The sequence below is a fragment of the Ursus americanus genome, chromosome 34, assembly GCF_024610735.1.
Source record: "Ursus americanus isolate L20-20 chromosome 34, mUrsAme1.1.p, whole genome shotgun sequence".
Classification (NCBI taxonomy): Eukaryota; Metazoa; Chordata; class Mammalia; order Carnivora; family Ursidae; genus Ursus; species Ursus americanus.
Window position 1 is genome coordinate 18490962 of NC_142160.1, and position 19380 is coordinate 18510341.

At 39.6% G+C, this 19380-nt stretch overlaps 1 long non-coding RNA gene across 3 annotated transcripts in view; it reads right to left on the reverse strand.

Moving 5' to 3' along the window:
- LOC123781486 (uncharacterized) overlaps positions 1 to 19380 on the reverse strand; it is a 145206-nt gene that overhangs the window by 120711 nt on the left and 5115 nt on the right. For all 3 annotated transcript variants that reach the window (XR_015722952.1, XR_006776745.2, XR_006776744.2), the window contains exons 2-3: positions 14363 to 14460; positions 11936 to 12036 (exon numbers count right to left, since the gene is read on the reverse strand). This is a non-coding gene — a long non-coding RNA (uncharacterized LOC123781486). The remainder of the gene's footprint in view (positions 1 to 11935; positions 12037 to 14362; positions 14461 to 19380) is intronic.

The following is a 19380-nucleotide window of genomic DNA, read 5'->3' on the forward strand; positions in this document are numbered from 1 at the left end:
GGGGGAATAAGGGAAACTAAAAACAAGAGATTGATTACAGCTCTGAGTAATTAGATCCCCTCCCCTTCTGGGGTGCCTGGGTGGCACAGCGGTTGGGCCTCTGCCTTCGGCTCAGGGCGTGATCCCAGCATTCTGGGATCGAGCCCCACATCAGGCTCTTCCGCTATGAGCCTGCTTCTTCCTCTCCCGCTCCCCCTGCTTGTGTTCCCTCTCTCGCTGGCTGTCTCTCTGTCGAATAAATAAATAAAATCTTAAAAAAAAAAAAAAAAAAAAGATCCCCTCCCCTTCTTTGCTTTCTACCCATTAGTGAACAACCAAATTCATTTCCTTCTTTCTTTTTTAATGTTTTTTTATTATATTATGTTAGTCACCGTACAGTACATCCCTGGTTTTTGATGTAAAGTTCGATGATTCATTAGTTGCGTATAACACCCAGTGCACCATGCAATGCGTGCCCTCCTTACTACCCATCACCAGCCTATCCCATTCCCCCACCCCCTCCCCTCTGAAGCCCTCAGTTTGTTTCTCAGAGTCCAAGTCTCTCATGCTTCATTCCCCCTTCTGATTACCCCCCCTTTCTTTATCCCTTTCTTCCCCTACCGATCTTCCTAGTTCTTATGTTCCATAGATGAGAGAAATCATATGATAATTGTCTTTCTCTGCTTGACTTATTTCACTTAGCATTATCTCCTCCAGTGCCGTCCATGTTGCAGCAAATGTTGAGAACTCGTTCTTTCTGATAGCTGAGTAATATTCCATTGTATATATGGACCACAACTTCTTAATCCAGTCATCTGTTGAAGGGCATCTCGGTTCTTTCCACGATTTAGCTATTTTGGACAATGCTGCTATGAATATTGGGGTGCATATGGCCCTTCTCTTCACTACGTCTGTATCTTTGGGGTAAATACCCAGTAGTGCAATGGCTGGGTCATAGGGTAGCTCAATTTTTAACTTTTTAAGGGACCTCCACACTGTTTTCCAGAGTGGCTGTACCAACTTGCATTCCCACCAACAATGTAGGAGGGATCCCCTTTCTCCACATCCTCTCCAGCAATTGCTGTTTCTTGCCTTGTCAATTTTTGCCATTCTAACTGGCGTAAGGTGTTATCTTAGTGTGGTTTTGATTTGAATTTCCCTGATGGCTAATGATTTTGAACATTTTTTCATGTGTCTGTTAGCCATTTATATGTCATCATTGGAAAAGTGTCTGTTCATATCTTCTGCCTATTTTATGATTTGTTTATTTGTTTCTCGTGTATTGAGTTTGAGAAGTTCTTTGTAGATCTCGGATACCAGTCTTTTATCTGTAGTATCATTTGCAAATATATTCTCCCATTCCGTGGGCTTCCTCTTGGTTTTTTTTGACTGTTTCCTTGGCTGTGCAGAAGCTTTTTATCTTGATGAAGTCCCACAAATTCATTTTATCTTTTGTTTCTCTTGCCTTTGGAGATGTGTCATGAGAAAGGTTGCTTTCACTGATGTCGTAGAGGTTGCTGCCTATGTTCTCCTCTAGGATTTTGATGGATTCCTGTCTCACATCGTGGTCTTTCATCCATTTGGCGTTTATCTTTGTGTATGGTGTGAGAGAGTGGTCAAGTTTCATTCTTTTGCATGTAGCTATCCAGTTTTCCCAGCACCATTTATTGAAGAGACTGTCTTTTTTCCACCAGATGTTTTTTCCTGCTTTATCAAAGATTAGTTGCCCAAAGAGCCGAGGGTCCATTTCTGGGTTCTCTATTCTGTTCCATTGGTCTACGTGTCTGTTTTTGTGCCAGTACCATGCTGTCTTTGTGATCACAGCTTTGTAGTACAGCTCGAAATCCGGCATTGTGATGCCCCCAGCTTTGTTTTTCCTTTTCAACAATTCCTTGGTGATTCGGGGCCTTTTCTGGTTCCATACAAATTTAAGGACTATTTGTTCCAGTTCTTTGAAAAATGTCACTGGTATTTTGATCGGGATAGCATTGAAAGTGTAGATTGCTCTGGGTAGCATGGACATTTTAACTATGTTAATTCTTCCGATCCATGAGCATAGCATATTTTTCCATCTTTTTGTGGCTTCTTCAATGTCTTTCAAGAGTGATTTATAGTTCCTAGAATATAGATCCTTTACGTCTCCGGTTAAGTTAATTCCAAGGTAACGTATGGTTTTTTGGTGCTATTGTAAATGGGATGAATTCCCTAATTTCTCTTTCTTCAGTCTCATTTTTCGTGTATAGAAATGCAACTGATTTCTGAGCATTGATTTTGTATCCCGCCACATTACTGAATTGCTCTATAACTTCTAATAGTTTAGGAGTGGATTCTTTTGGGTTTTCCATATAGAGTATCATGTCATCTGCGAAGAGAGACATTTTGACTTCTTCTTTGCCGATTTGGATACCTTTTATCCCTTTTTGTTGTCTGATTGCTGTTGCAAGGACTTCTAGTACTATGTTGAATAATAGTGGCGAGAGTGGGCATCCTTGTCACGTTCCTGATCTTAAGGGAAAGGCTTCCAGCTTTTCCCCATTGAGAATGATATTTGCTGTAGGTTTTTCATAGATGGTTTTTATGAGATTAAGGAATATACCCTCTATCCCTACACTCTGAAGGGTTTTAATCAGGAAAGGATGCTGTATTTTGTCAAATGCTTTTTCTGCATCTATTGAGAGAATCATATGATTTTTGAATTTTTCCTTCTGGATAAAATCTAAGACACTGATAGATTTACGAATGTTGAACCACCCTTGCATCCCAGGGATGAGTCCCACTTGGTCATGATGGATAATCCTTTTAATGAGCTGTTGGATTCTATTAGCCAGGATCTTGTTGAGGATTTTGGTGTCCATATTCATTAGGGAAATTGGTCTGTAATTCTCCTTTTTGATGGGGTCTTTGCCTGGTTTGGGGATCAAGGTAATATTGGCCTCATAGAATGAGTTTGGTAGCTTTCCTTCTGTTTCTATTTTTTGAAATAGCTTTAGGAGAATAGGTATTATTTCTTCTTTGAATGTTTGATAGAATTCCCCAGGAAAACCGTCCAGTCCTGGAGTTTTGTTTTTTGGAAGGTTGTTTATCACTGTTTCAATCTCTTCATAATTAATTGGCCTATTTAAAAAATTAATTTCTTCCTGTTTCAGTCTTGGTAGTTTATAGGTTTCCAGGAAGTCCTCCACCTCTTCCAGATTGCTTAATTTATTGGCATAAAGCTGTTGATAAAAGTTTCTAATAATCCTTTGGCATAAATAATTGGCATAAAGCTGTTGATAAAAGTTTCTAAAAATCCAATTTCATTGGTGTTGGTCATGACCTCTCCATTTTCATTCATAATTTTATTAATTTGGGTCCTTTCTCTATTCTTTTGGATAAGTCTTGCCAGTGGTTTGTCAATTTTATTAATTCTTTCAAAGAACCAGCTTCTAGTCCTGTTTATCTGCTCTACGGTACTTCTTGTTTCTAATTCATTGATTTCTGCTCTAATCTTGGTCAACTGCTTCCTCCTGCGTGGATTAGACCTGTCCCTCTGTTGCTGTTGCAGCTTCTTGAGGTGAGAATATAAAAACTGCATTTTAGATTTTTCTATTCTTTTGAGTGAGGCTTGGATGGCTATGTATTTCCCCCTTAAGACTGCCTTTGCAGTATCCCATAGGTTTTGGACCACTGTGTTTTCATTCTCTTTGGTCTCCATAAATTGTTTAAACTGATTTTTGATTTCCTGGTTTATTGAATCATTCCTGAGCAGGATGGTTCTTAGTCTCCAAGTGTTTGTGTTTCTTCCCAATTTTTCCTTGTGGTTGAGTTCCAATTTCTGAGCATTGTGGTCTGAGAATATGCAGGGAATAATTTCAGTCTTTTGGTATCGGTGGAGACCTGTTTTGTGACCCAGAACATGGTCTATTCTTGAGAATAGGCATTAGAATGGGCATTAGAATAGAATGAGTATTCTTTGGTTCTGGGGTGTAGTGTTCTATATATATCTATGAGGTCCAACTCGTCAAGTATGGCATTCAAAGCTCTTGTTTCTATGTTGGTTTTCTGCATGGGTGCTCTATTTCTGCTGGTGGAGTGTTGAGGTCCCCTACTATTAATGTATTTTTATCTATATGTCTCTTTATTCTGGTTAAGAGTTGGCTTGTGTATCTTGCTGCTCCACTGTTGGGGGCATATATATTTATAATTGTCATATCCACTTGTTGGATACATCCTTTAAGAATAATATAGTGCCCTCTGTGTCTCTCACTATAGTCTTTAGTTTAAAATCCAATCTGTCTGATATGAGAATCGCTACCCCAGCTTTCTTTTGAGGTCCATTGGCGTGAAAGATGGTATTCCATCCCTTTACTTTCAGTCTGAATGTATCTTTAGGTTCAAAATGAGTCTCTTGTAGACAGCAAATGGATGGGTCATGTCTTTTTATCCAATCCGTAACCCTGTGGCATTTATGGGAGCATTTAGGCCATTTACATTGAGACTGATTATTGAGAGATATGATATTAATGATGCCATGTTGCCAGTAAGGTCTTTATTTCTATAGATTGTGACTTTCTGTTCTGTATCACTCTTGGGGCTTTTTTACTTTTATAGAACCCCCCTTAATATCTCCTGTAGGGCTGGTTTCGTGGTTACGAAATTGGTCAATGACTGGTGATTCTGGAAGGTCTTTATTTCTCCATCAATTCTGAATGACAGCCTTGCTGGATAAAGGATCCTTGGCTGCATGTTTTTCTCTGAAAGAGCTTTAAATATGCTCCCCCAACCCTTTCTCTCATTCCAGGTCTGTGTAGACAGGTCTGACGTAATTCTGATACCTTTCCCTTGGTACGTGCGAAATTTCTTTGCCCTGGCTGCTTTCAATACTGTATCCTTGGATCTAATATTTGCGAATTGTACTATGACATGACATGGCGTAGGTTTGTCGTGGTTGAGCTTGGGAAGGGTCCTCTCTGCCTCTTGGACACGAATGCTTGTTTCCTTTGCTAGATTAGGGAAGTTTTCAGCTACAATTTGTTCAAATATCTCTTCTAGACCTCTGTTTTTCTCCACCCCCTCAGAGATGAGAATGTCAGGATGATTCTGACATTGGAACGTTTCATTGAGTCAGTAATCTCCCGTAACCTACATTCTTGAGAATGGATTGTTTTGAGCCCAGATTCTATTTTAGCTTTCTCTTCTACTAACCCATCCTCCAATTTGCTGATACATTCTTCTGCCTCAGTGACCCTGGCCGTCAGAGCCTCTAGTTTTGACTGCATTTGGCTCATAGAATTTTTAATTTCTGCCAGATTCGCTCTCATTTCCACCCTTAGAGATTCTATATTCTCATTAACATTTTCGTTAATACTTTTTTCAAGTCTACACATCATCTCCACCATTGTTACTCTGAATTCCATTTCTGATAATTTGGTCATATCCATATCCATTAGCTCTGTGGCAGAGGCCACAGACTCATTGTCTTTTCTTTGCTGGGGGGGACTTCTCCTTCTCGTCATTCTGATGAGGAGAGGTTGCGGGGTTGTCCAGAGCCCAAATTATTGATGGGACCTAGGCAGTGCGCACTTGTTTTATAGGGATCTTAGGGATGTGGTCTTCTTGATTTTTCAGCCTGCCTTCTGGGGGAGGGGCCTGCCGCACCGATACTCAGGCAACCCTGTTTGGGTAGAGTCTCCGTGTCCCCTGCGAGGGAGGATGGGGATGGGCACACCGTGAGCCGGTATTTCCAGGCTTTTGTTCTCTGGCGGCTTTCCCTGGCGGTTTGCTGTGCCTCTTCTGAGAGTCAGAGCAGCAGTAGCTGAATCTCAGCCTCTGCCTCAGAACAGAGGGATCGTGGACTGTTCTCCACTGATGTTCTGGCCACTTTAACTCTGTTTCTGTTGGTGCTGCTCAACCCTGCAGCATCCTGGGATGTGCACCCCACACCCGGCGTCCCAGCCCTCACTTCTAGGGCCGGCGCGTCTCTGTCCTTTGTGTTTCTACCACCACCAGCCACCAGCCGCCCCCATGCGTTCCGGAGCTCCCGGTCTCAGTCTGGTTCCGATGAGCACACCGGAGCTCCGTTTCAGTATGGTCCCGCGTGTTTCCGGCTCACAGTCTCAGGCTGCTCTCTCGCGGGGTGCCGGTCCGCGAGTCCGCCCGCTCCCCCCGTGCAGGTGGCTACCGCTTCCCGGTGCCCTAACCTGGCGGCTCCCTCCCCCTTCCGTTTATCTTCTGATATCTGTGCGCGGTTTCACGGCTCCCTGCTTCGTACCTCAATACTCAGCGCTGGAGATGTTCATTTGTAGCGATCCAGATGTATCTTCCTGCATCTCATGCTGATTCCATGGATGTTCAGGATGGTCTGGTACCTATGCAACTCGACTCAGGGGACCGGCTGAAAAAGGGGTCCCCTACTCCTCCACCATCTTACCTCTCTCTCCAAATTCATTTCCTTCTACCTCCTCCCCATCCTTGCACCCTGCCTCAAGGAGAGTGGAGGGTCAGTGATTAATCACGGGAGAACTGGAACTGAACAGCCTTTGAACTCAGGGATCCAAGTAAAGCAGAGTGTGGGGTGAAGTGCAGGGACTGCCTGAAAGTGCCTTCAGAATGGGAGTTCCCCTCTTACCACACAGCTCGAGCCCACCATTGCTTCAAAACCTCCAGCAGTCAGTTACAGAAACCAAGGCAGGAGATCAGTGGACCTTGCCCATGAAAAATTTAAATTCCAGAGAAAAGCCCTCCAGATACAGATATTTGAGTGTCTAATCCCAAAAAGAAGCTCTCCACACAACTCCTCTGGAGTAAAATACATATTTGTGCATAGAATCTCCATATACTTAAGATCGTATTTCTAAAAATTGGCAGAAATCCAAAGTTCACTGTACACTTAAGAAAAACCTAAAACATGAAAGATAAAGACTTAAAAAAACAAATAACAGAACTTAGAGGAAAAGGAGATAATAAAGGAAGCTGAAGAAAACTATAAAAAGAAACTGTATTATTAATACCCTTGGAGGTAACAAAAAATACTACATCCTTGAAATGTGACTACAATGTCATAAAAATTGAATGCCATAGTGCAAGGAAGTATGCTTAGAAGTCAAAAATGATTTCCAAAGGAAAATCATTCATAGGTAGGACAGAAAACAGTCTTTAAAGAAATGTCCTAAAGAAGTGAACCAAAAGACGAAAAGAGAAAAGATTAGAAGCTAGAGACTTGGCCCAAGAAGACAAGAATCCAACTGAGTAGGTCCTCCAGATGGGAGAAGGGAGAAAAATTATTTTATTAGCATATCCTATGGTGTGGTGAGAACTGAAGGAGTGAGCTTCTCAATATAAAGAGACCACTGAGTACCACAAACAAAAAAATGAAAAGATCCACAGTCAGGCAGGTCCAGAGGAAATTTCAGAGAACCTGAGATAAAAAGAGAACTACTTACAGTATCAGAAGAAAAACCACAAATAACCAAAAAATAGGGAAATCAGAATTGTATTGGATCTCTCAGGAGTAGCCATGAAAGCCAGGGCCAGTGAAGAATGAACAAAATTATTTCCCAACTTGTATTCTCTACTTTGACAACCAATCATGAGGAAAAGATGGATAAAAACATTTTTCAGACATTTGAGGTCTCCAAAAATTGATCTCCCTTGCACTTAGTGTCAGGGAGCTCCTGGCAGATGTGTCACCATTGAAATGAGAGGGAAAAACAAGAAAAAGGATAACTTAGCATACAGGAAATGGGGTGCTCGAACAAGACTGTAGGGTAGGGAGGCCCCAGGGTGGTAACTGTGTAGCAGGTTCAGAAAACAAGTAGTCTATGTTGAATAAGAGGATGGAGGACTGTCTTCAGGGGGATAAAGGCAATGGTTGCTTGATGGTCTTGAGCACATAGCAAATGGGCATGAAATTCTGGGTACACAGGAAATCTGGTGAGTTAAAAATAATATGTGTAAATTTAAAATATATTCCCTGCATGAAGAACAAAATATTTTCCTGGAAAGTTAACACAATTAGAGTATAGTACTGGACACAACAGTCAACAATATTTAACTGATCACATGTAAAGAATGTAATTTACTGAATACTGTAAATACTGAATATGTCTGTAGTATACAATGATGTGCGATGCATCATAATGTATAACAATAATGTAAAAACTGCATATTGATTTAACCATGCATTATAAACTAACTATATTAGGAGGATATGGGTGGGAAGACGGAGCTGGTGGTAAAAGCAGTATTCTCAGCTTCCCTTGTAAGAGTACAATGTATAAGTTCTAAAACTGACGATTCAGTAAAATAATGATTAAAAGCATACTATTTAAAAACATGGAGATAAATATTGCAAGAAATGGCTACAGGAATTTAAAGCCATTGCCTTTGGAAAGTAGGACTTGAGGTAGAAGAAGATGGGGGGGGAAGGGACATAGCTTTTTCGTTAAAAGATTTCTAGCAAGATCTGATGTTTCTTTTGTTATTATTTAAATTAAAGATAGTTAACATATGTTGCATTATTAGGTTCAGAGTAGAGTTTAATGATTCATCAGTTGCATATAACACCCAGTGCTCATTACATCACGTGCCCTCCCCCACCCCACCCCCACTCCAGCAACCCTGTTTATTCCAGGATCTGATGTTTCAAACATGCATTACTCTGATAGAAAATAAAAATTAGTTTAAGAAACATCCAATAAAAATGACTATTCATCAGAGGTCTGTGAAATCTGAAAGAGACTTGGACTGGTGTGCCAACCCAGAAGCCCCAGCTGCCCTGAAGTCTGCCAAAACCAGCAACCAAGAGATGTGTGGGCGAATTGCCCAAGGGACGAGCAAGGCCGAGGCCTTATTTACTTTCGTACTCCAGCGAGGGCTACCTTCATGAGCAGTCCCCCAGGGTCCCACACTTAAAAGAACCCCTATCTTGGTTTAATATTCTACTCTCATCTGCCTTGAAATTCTTAATTGTATCTTTCAGCTTGTGTTTTCTAAGTGAAGTCTAGGGGACCATGGCGCATGCCTGTAAGGAGGGGAGCCCGCGCAGTACATGCCCACTGCTCTTGCTGTCCCATTCGTACACAGCAGTCGCCATGCTCCGTGTGCACGGCATTCAGCTGGACCTGCAGTGGGGGCAGCTTAGCAAGACTCACCATGTGTTACTGAATGTCTGAGTAAGCAGAGGGACTGACAGCCCCGGGAGGCTGTGCTTTACATTTTCATCAAAGTCCTTCCGACACAGGGAAGGCAATGGAGTTCTGAGAAACAAGAACAACCAAGGAACCTATCATATCCTTCCTTACTCATTTACTTCTCTGTATTAGCCAATTGCTTACCCTGGAAATGATGGCATAGAAGGAAAGGGAGGGCAACCCATGGTTCTTTTTCCTGTCAGTCCTTATTTACAACACCGAGCGGAAGGTAGGAATCAGGGGAGAAAGTGTACATGTTGAAAAGTAAAATTAAAACAGTTGAGTTAGTTTTTTGCCGCGTTTCAACAGCATAGGTAAGAAGGAAATACATATGAATATACAATCTATGAAGGATAAATTGTGTAATTTGTAATTCTGCACTTAAGTGAAAAGCTCTTATATATGCACTTAAAACACATTGCCCAAGATAAATATGAAAAAAATTCATGCTAATCATGCCAAATTTTAGTTTCTCTTTACTTAGAACAATAGTCAATAGCAAATAAAAAAATACCCTGACAAGTTGAGAGAGAGACTTTGGAAAAAAGGAAAAGCTTTTGTATTTTGGCACTGCAACACCGCTTTTTTTCCTGCTTTTCAAACAAAGGACCCCACATTATCATTTTGCCCTGGGCCCCTTACATTATGGAGCTGTGCCTGGACACATTTTCTGATTAATTTAAAGTTATGGAGGGTGACAAGTTTGAGGTGAGGAGGTCATCTGCCTCATCCTCTAATAAACACCACTTGTTTTTATGGATTTTAATTACACAAGTGACTTAGATTGAGTTCCCAGATGCAGACTCAGAGGGGAAACTGTTCTGAGACAATCCAGGGGAGCTTGAACTGGAAGGAGGCCAGAAAGAAAGTGCAATTTCAAGTAAAGTCCCTTGAAGCCAATGAAGTCATTTAGGGTGAATCACAGGGGAGCTGTACAGAATCAAAGTGCATGCCTTCAAGTTGCCCAATCAAGGGCTAGGCTGCGGGAGGCTGTCTACTCCTTCTGTCAGTTATTTGTTAAAAGCTGGGTGAGGACAGGAACACGAATGACCAGCCATATCTGGCTCTGCAGGCCACAAGCAAAGCTGTTTCTAGTAGCCTGAAGTCACCGTAGCAACAAAGAGACACAGGTGCTGCCTGCTGGAGGGCCAAGCACCTTAGGTGCCAGAAAGCATAAAACATTAAATACATTCTAAAACTTGGAACATCAGAAGTGTGGTGAACAAAAAGTGCTCCTCCAGAGAAGGGTAATCCTGGTAACAATGTGATGTGTGTTCTTCCAGGTTATTTCCTGTGCTCTAACATTCAGTCCACAAATATTTACAAGTGTCTGCTGTATGTCCACTAGACACTGCAGATACATAAGACGGACTTGGTCTCGCTCTCGCATATCTTACCTTCTAGTGGACATGGTACTTGTCTGACTGTCCTGCTTCTCGCCTGTTTCAGTTTACGATGTATCATAGATACCTTGCTACATCAACACATACAAATTTGCTACATATTTTATTGGCCACATAGGAGTCCATAAAATGGATATGGGCATAATTCATTTAACCACCTCCCTGTTGATTAAGCAGTGATTCCTAAAGGAAAATACCTGAGAAGACAATAAAGCCAGTGTCTTCTTCAGATTCTCTGAGAGAGGATCACTGTTGTAGGATAAAGATGCATAGGGATAGTAGAGCAATCTACATGAAGTTAAATCTAAGAGAATGTTTCAGGAGTACTCCACCTGCGTAAGCATGAGCAGAGGTCTGGGAGTCGGGCCAACCTGAGCATGAAGGCCATAGAAATGTGAGGAAATTGTACAGATCTTGCCATTATAAACCATCATGAAGGGCACCTGGGTGGCTCAGTTGGTTAGATATCTGACTCTTGATTTCAGCTTGGGTCATGATCTTGGGGTCTTGGGGTCAAGCCCCGTGTTTGACTCCAGGCTCAGCACAGACTCAGCTTGAGGTGTTTTTTTTTTTCTCGCTCTCTCAAATAAATAAATAAATAAAATCTTAAAAAAAAAAGAAAAAGAAAGAAGCCATTATGAGTCTTTGGAGGAAGTTCAAGTCCTTTTACAATAGGTGTACACTGTATGACTTCCAGTTATCAGTTTGCCATGCAATCCTTCGATGCATACTAATAATACAGATGAGGAAAATAAAGACCAAGGTCACACAACCAGTGAGTGATGAAACCTGGATTTGAACTTTAGTCTGACTCCTCAACCCATATTTTTTCCAAACACAATGCTGCCTGCACTTCTGCTAAATTGTCAGCTTTTAAGTGGCAGAGTATAAACTGGGTTTGCATTTTACTGTCTGGCCCAGGAGAGGGGGGAGAGATCATGAGTAGGGACAATGAAAGCTGTTTATCAGCAGGATGAGCCCGTAGGGTAGAAAACTAACTCTTTATTTTTACGTAAATGTTACAGTAGAAATGTAACATGCATTCAGAAGAAGTGCACAAATCAGAAGTATCAAGGAGTTTTTATAAAGAACACTTGTGGAACCAGAACTTCACACTCTTACAACATTACCAGCAACCCAAAATCCCATCAGGATTCACAATTCTGATTCCTATCATTATGAGTTTATTTCACCTGTTTCAGAACTTCAAAAATGGAATCACATCAGATGGTAGGCAGCTTCAAGATGAGTTCCAGTGACCTCTACATCCTGATATCGATGTCCTCGTGTCATCTCCTCCTGGAAGTCGTGATTTACTTACAGCAATAGAACGTCGCAAAAGTGAGGGATGGCACTTCCAAGATTAGGGGACAAAGGTCCTACCTTGTTCTCCCTTTTGCTCCCTCTGATAGAAGACAGCTGCCATGTCAATGAACTGCACCATCAGAGATCCTACGGCAAGGTCACAGACCCCAGCCAGTCACCTATGAAGAAGGAATCCCGTCCAGAACCAAATAAGCACACTTGGAGGCAGATCCTCCTTCAGTTCAGTTTTCAAACAAGACGACAGCTCCCACTGACAACCTGATTTACAGCATTGAGGCAGAGGCACTGGCTAAGCCACACCTGGGTTCCTGAGCCACAGAAACTGAGATAAAGAAATGCATGTTCTAAGCAGTTAAATGCTGTGGTAATTTGTTATGGAGCAACGGATAACTAATATACGGTATGTGCTCATCTGCATCTGGCTTCTTTCACTCAACACGAAATTTGTGATTCAGCCACATTTTTGCTTGGAGCAAGAGTTCATTCACTTTCACTGTATTCTATTGCATGAAGTTACCATTTATTTATTCCGCCCCTGATAGACATTTGGGTGATTTCTAGTTTGGGGCTATATAAATAGTGCTTCTTTGAACAGTCTTCTGCAGTATAGGTCCTCTTGGGACCTATATATACACACACACACATGTGCTGAGTATATACTAGGAGTACAATTGCCAGGTCCTAGACTACACATACCTTCACTTTCCACACTACTGCCCGCGGTTTCTGAAGTGCACATATTGATTTACTCTCCCACCAGCAGTGCATGGGAGTTCCAGCCGCTCCACATCTTCATCAGCTCTTTTCATCTTGGCCAGTATGGCGCACATATAGTGGTATCCCATTGTGGTTTTCATTTCCCCGATTAATTAATTTGTGTTTTACATTTTTAACTAATTACTTTTCTTTTCCCTTATTAAGATGAGTACCTTGTCATAGTTTTTTTGAGTGATTTTGGATAGTCTGTTCTGTGAAGTGCCCGTTCAAGCTTTGCCTATTTTTCTTTTTTTTTTTTTTTTAAAAGATTTTATTTATTTAACAGAGAGAGGCAGCCAGCAAGAGAGAGAACACAAGCAGGGGGAGCGGGAGAGGAAGAAGCAGGCTCCCATCGGAGGAGCCTGATGTGGGGCTCGATCCCAGAACGCCGGGATCACGCCCTGAGCCGAAGGCAGACGCTTAACAACTGCGCCACCCAGGCGCCCCAAGCTTTGCCTATTTTTCTGTTGGGTTGTCTGTCTTTTTCTGGAATCAAGAACTTTTTTGGGAACCAAGTTGTTGTCAGAAATAAATGTTGAAAAGCTCTATCACTCTTTGGTTTGCCTTTTCACTCTTCAGTGATCATTTAGCTGACCACTTAGATCAACAATCCACCTGGAGTTGACTTTTGTATATGGAGTGACATAGTATCAGTAGCAATTTTTGCCATAAATGACATATAAGCATTTACTGAAAAAAAATCCTTTATCTGTTGTATTGTCACCTTTATCATAAATGAAGTGACCTTATCTATCTGGGTAGGGGCCAAACCTGCTGTTCTATTCCATTGCTCTGTTTCTATTCTTTTGCCAGTACCACATTGTTTTAATTATCATAGATTTAATGAGTCATGTTGTCTGACATATAGTCCTCCAACTGTTCTTTTTCAAGTCTTACTATGACTGGCCTTAAGAATCTCCATATAGGGGCGCCTGGGTGGCACAGCGGTTGAGCGTCTGCCTTCGGCTCAGGGCGTGATCCCGGCGTTATGGGATCGAGCCCCACATCAGGCTCCTCTGCTATGAGCCTGCTTCTTCCTCTCCCACTCCCCCTGCTTGTGTTCCCTCTCTCGCTGGCTGTCTCTCTCTCTGTTGAATAAATAAATAAAAAAATCTTTAAAAAAAAAAAAAAGAATCTCCATATAAATTTTAATTTCAGCTTGTCAATTTACAGACACACATGTGCGCGCGCGCACACACACACAGAAGAGATACTGATTCCTACTGCATTGAGTCTGTACAGTTTATAGATTATTGATTTACAATATTGAATCATGCAATCAATGACCAATGATATCCATTTATTTAAGTCTGATTTATCTCAACAAAGTATTTAAGTTTTCTGTATAGAGTTTTCATAAACTTTTTGTTATATTTATTACTCGGTGTTTGATTTTTTAAAACATTTTTGTTATAAAATACATTATAGAGTCAGGAAACTACAAAAGGCAAATATATAGCTTAATGATATTTTAAGACAAATACTCTTGTAATCACCAACCAATTAAAGAAATAGAACTTTGCCTGAAGTCCCTCCTGGTGTCCTGATCCAATTATAATTTCTTTCTTCCAAAAAATTATCATTTTCCTCACTTTTATAATTGATTCATCCTTAAATTGCTTATAAATTAATCATGTAAGTTCATATCCCTAGACAGCATGGTTTAATTTTGTTGTTTTAAATAATGACTTTTTCTCATTTACCCTATAAGTCCATCCTTTTACTGACCTTCAATGAATCTGTTGAAGAATACAGGCCACTTGACCTGTAGAGTTCCCCACCGTGTGGATTTTTGCGGAGTACATGCTCCTCGTCCTCCATATTTCCTGAAAAATAAGAAACTGATCAATCCTTTGGGAAGACTATAGACTGTGGTGTATTATTCATCAGGGAGCAGATAATGTCTGGTTATTGCTCTCTATGTGATGTCGGCAGCCATTGATACTCAGTGAATACACAAATTTTTGTTCAATCACCAGAACCCACAGTTCTTCTGAGTTCATCTTGCATTTCCAAATTCTGCCAGGTACCAGCATAAATTCATCAGAGATTGCAAAATTGTCATATTCTAACTTGATCACTTCTTTTCCACTTATTGGCAGGAATACTTTTATGAAGAGATCTATCCCCTCATCTACAATTTGGTTGCACGGTGATACAGTTCACAACAGAAAGGTAGGATAAAAAGTTGGTTATTCTCTCACCCCAACCGATTCTATCCCTACCATTTAAAAAATCAGTTTTCACCATAATAAATTTTTCCCCAATTATCCTCATAAGTTGACTTTTTTTTGTATCCATAGAAACCCATGGATTTAAACATAGTTATGGATTTCGATTCATTGTAATTATTATCCTACTGAAGTTCAAACTGTTCTATTGTCCACGGAAAGCCTCCTCACATTTGACCCCCGAGTCCTTTTGAAATGGCCCGGTGCTCTTTGATAACTTCCTTGTTATTTGGTATCACAAAATTTTCCAAGTACATTTCACACAAATGCACCACAGACCTTAAATCAATCATTTCAAGACCATAATCTGAGCCCAATGGATGTCTTTTGTATTGGGTTAGTCATCAGTTCTAGGCCTATTTAACAGACAGAGATGGGGTGGGTGTGTGTGTCGGTGTTTGACACATATTTTTGATACATAATTATATACATAGATAGTAGATCTACATCAATAGTATATAATTATATATAAATTTATAGATATAGACATAGACCTAAATACCTATATCTATATAAATAAGAGTTAAAATACCCTGCCTGGATGGCTCAGCCTGTTAAGCATCCACCTTTAGCTCAGGTCATGATCTCAGGGTCCTGGAATTGAGCACTGGGTCAGGCTCCCTGCTCAGTGGGGAGTCTGCTTGTCCTTCTCCCTCTGCCCCTCCCCCACGTGCATGCAAGCACATGCTCTCTCACTCAAATGAGATCTTTAAAAATATATATATATATATATAGCTAAAAAAAATATATATATATATAGCTAAAATGCCTTATTAATTACAGACAGGTCATTCTAATTCAGCACGGCAGTTTTCAGTAAACCTCCTCTATATCACCTCTATATTCTATTTCCCCCATCCTGAGAACCCTAGTTCCCTAGCTCACAGCGGATGGTATAACTAGAATACTGCAGGGGCGCCTGGGTGGCTCAGCTGGTTAAGCGTCAGACTCTTGATTTTAGCTCAGGTCATGATCTCAGGGTTGTGAGATTGAGCCCTGTACTGGGCTTGTGTTCAGTGCAGAGTCTGCTTGTCTCTCTCCCTCTACTTCTCCTCCTGCACACGCATGCTCTCTCTCTCAAATAAATAAATAAAATCTTTAGAAAAAATATAATACTCCATAATTTCTCATTTGTTCCATTCCATGTTACTCACAGAACAGACTCAGAATTGCAATTTCAATATTATGTTTAATAAACAAGGCTTGAAAAGTTTTAACTTCATTTGGTGTTTGTTCAGTCTTTCTCTGTCATTTATAGGACTGATACCTACATTGCCAGAGCATACAGTCTTTGCATACAATAGTCTTTATAGTCTTTCCTATGTAACCCTCATTTACTTCTCATTCTACAGTAGTACTAGACTTAATGCTCACTAGCAGTACTTACATAGATTATCTCCGGTCATTTGGGCTGTGTGATACTCTTTCTTTAATAGTTTCCTTCAGAAGTGTTCATGGAATTAAGATAACCTGAGCTCTTGCGTCTTGGTTAACAGTTGGTCTCTGCCCTTTACAGTTAAAAGTTAGTTTTGTTAGGATTAAAATTCCAACCTCCCATTTTAGGTCTAAAATTTCTCTAGAATACATCTTGCTGATCATTCTGACTTACTATTCTCAGGTATGCAATATACTTGTTCAATACACAGTTTCTATTAGTATTATTTTTACGATTACTATTATTTTTAGAAAAGTTTGAAAATTATACTGTTAGTATTTGCTGTGTTTCCTCACTTTGACTTTATTCTTTAGGTGCTCCTATCATTTGTATATTTGAATTTTTTTTGGCCTATATTCAATATTTGTCACATTCTCTTGAATCTTTTTCAACTGCTTTTTATGTTTTAAAATTTTAGAATATTCCATAATTTATGGAATATTTTTCATCTATTTTTCATAAGGCATTATCTGTTGTGTTTATTCACTCTTGTGTCTCCTGATTGATTTTTTTTTAAGATTGTTTTATTTTATTTACTTAAAGATTTTATTTATTCGACAGAGAGAGAGACAGCCAATGAGAGGGAACACAAGCAGGGGGAGTGGGAGAGGAAGAAGCAGGCTCCCAGCAGAAGAGCCTGACGTGGGGCTTGATCCCAGAATGCCAGGATCACTCCCTGAGCCGAAGGCAGACGCTTAACGACTGAGCCACACAGGCGCCCCTCCTGATTGACTTTTTTTTCATTGACTTTTTAAAATGAATTCTTCCCATTCGAATTTATTCCTGAGATCTGTTTTATGTTTGAACAGTAGCTGACCTTGCATTACCAGAATAAAACCAATTCGGTTGGGATGTATTATAGTTTTACATACCATGGATACAGTTTGTGCTTTTGTTTACAGTTTTTGCATGCATGTTCAGAAGAGAAATTGGCCTGTGATTCCATTCTTGTAATACTCTTTTCAGCTTTGGTCTGAAGCTTATGCTGGCCTCATTTTGGAAAAAAAAAAAAAAAAAGGATTTGAGTAGTGTGTTCTTTTATTTCTGTTTCATGGAAGATTTTTAAGTAAGATTGCTATTTCTTCCCTAAATATTTGGAAGAATTTACCAAGAAAGCCACTTAGCCCCGGAAACTGTTTTCTGTAAAGGTACTTAATTAGGGTTATTAGATATTCTTTTCTTTCTTCGGTGATTGTTAGGTTGCATTTTTTAAGAAATTGTAATTTTGGATGAATTTTCAAATTTCTAAGCATAAAATTTAACATAATTTTAACAGCTTTGAGATGTAATTTACATTATATAATTTACCATCATTTCACACATTTAATGTAAGCAATTCAATGCAATCCACAGAGTTGTGCAACCATCACCAAAATCCAATTTTAGAAGATTTTTGTCCCTCCACAAAAAACTCTCAATCCTCTCAACCGTAGGCAACCACTCATCTGGGCAGATTTGCCTATTCTGGGCATTTCATAATAAATGGAGTTATACAATATGTGGTCTTTGTGAGTGGTTTCTTTCACTTTGCATAATGCTTTCATGGTTCATCCATACTGTAACATGTATCAATAATTCATTCCTTTTTATAGCTGAAAAAATTTCATTGTATGAATATTCCACATTTTGTTTATTCATTGATCAATAGATTGACATTTGAGCTATTTCTACCTTTTGATATTATTAATATGCTTCTATGAACATTCACGTAAAAGTTTTTGTGTGGACCTAAGGTTTTATTTTCTGCTGAGTATATATCTGGTAGTAGAAGTGTGGGATCACAGAGTAACTCTTATGTTCAACATTTTGAGAAACTGTCAGGCCATTTTGTAAAATGACAGCACTATTTTACATTCCCACCTGCAGTGTATGTGGGTTTCAATCTCTTGTCTTACAGCCTAGAACGTGATCTACCAAGGAAGAGTATTTCGTATGTACTTGATAAGAAGGTGAACTTAAGTCTTGGTGGGTTGAGCATTTTACAGACCTTTGTTAGGTCTAGTTAATTTATAGTGTGGTTCAAGTCTACTATCTACTTGTTCATCTTCTGCCTACTTGATCTATCCATTATTGACACCGGGGTATTGAAGTCTTCAACTAATATTGTTGAATTCTCTATTTCTCCTTTCAGTTCTTTATGTGCTTTGTTACCTTCTTCTCACGTTTTGGTGTTCTAAGTTGCACATGTTAATAATTTTTATGTCTTCCTGATGGATTGACCCTTTTCTCACCATGAAATCTCCCTCTTAATCCAGCAACTCCCTTTTGTTGTTGTTGTTTTAAGGTCTATTTTGTCCAGTATCTGTACAGCCACTACAGCATTCTTATGGGTGCTATTTGCATGATGAGCATTTTTTATCTTTTATTTTGAATATAGTTGTATCTTTAAATCTAAGAATATCTCCTGTAGACAACATGTTTTTTGTTTTTTATCCAGTTTGATAATCCTGCCTTTTGATTGGATTGTTTCATTCATTCACATCTAATTTTATGATTGATACGGTAGGAACTATGTCATTTTATCTTTTGTTTTCTACATGTCCCATGTTTGGGGGTTTTGTTGTTGTTGCTGTTCCTCTAGTCTTCTTTTATTGTCTCCTTATATATTAAATGGATAGTTTCTACTGTAACATTTAATTCCATTTATTATTATCAATTTTTTTAAGTTAATGGCTGTTCTAAAGCTTACAATCTACATCTTATCAGAATCTACTTCAATTTAAACTAACTCCATTCCAGTCAGATATACAAACCCTACTTTTATATACCTCTCTTCCCTCATCTCTTTTTGCTTTTATTACATTTATATATGCCACATACTCAACAATACATTGTTACAAGTATGATTTTAGATAATCTAACTTCGTTTAAGGGAGCTGAGAGAAGCAGTAAGAACAAATAAATACTAAAAGAGCTTGTTAGGTTAATCTGTTTATTTACCATTTCTGGTTCCCTTCATTTCTTCCTATGGATTCAGGTTATGCTCTAGTGTCATTCTTACCCTAACACAGCTTTGTTCTCACCACCTCCTTTGTCCGTATTGTCAGATATACTACATGTCTGTTATGTGCACAGTAATC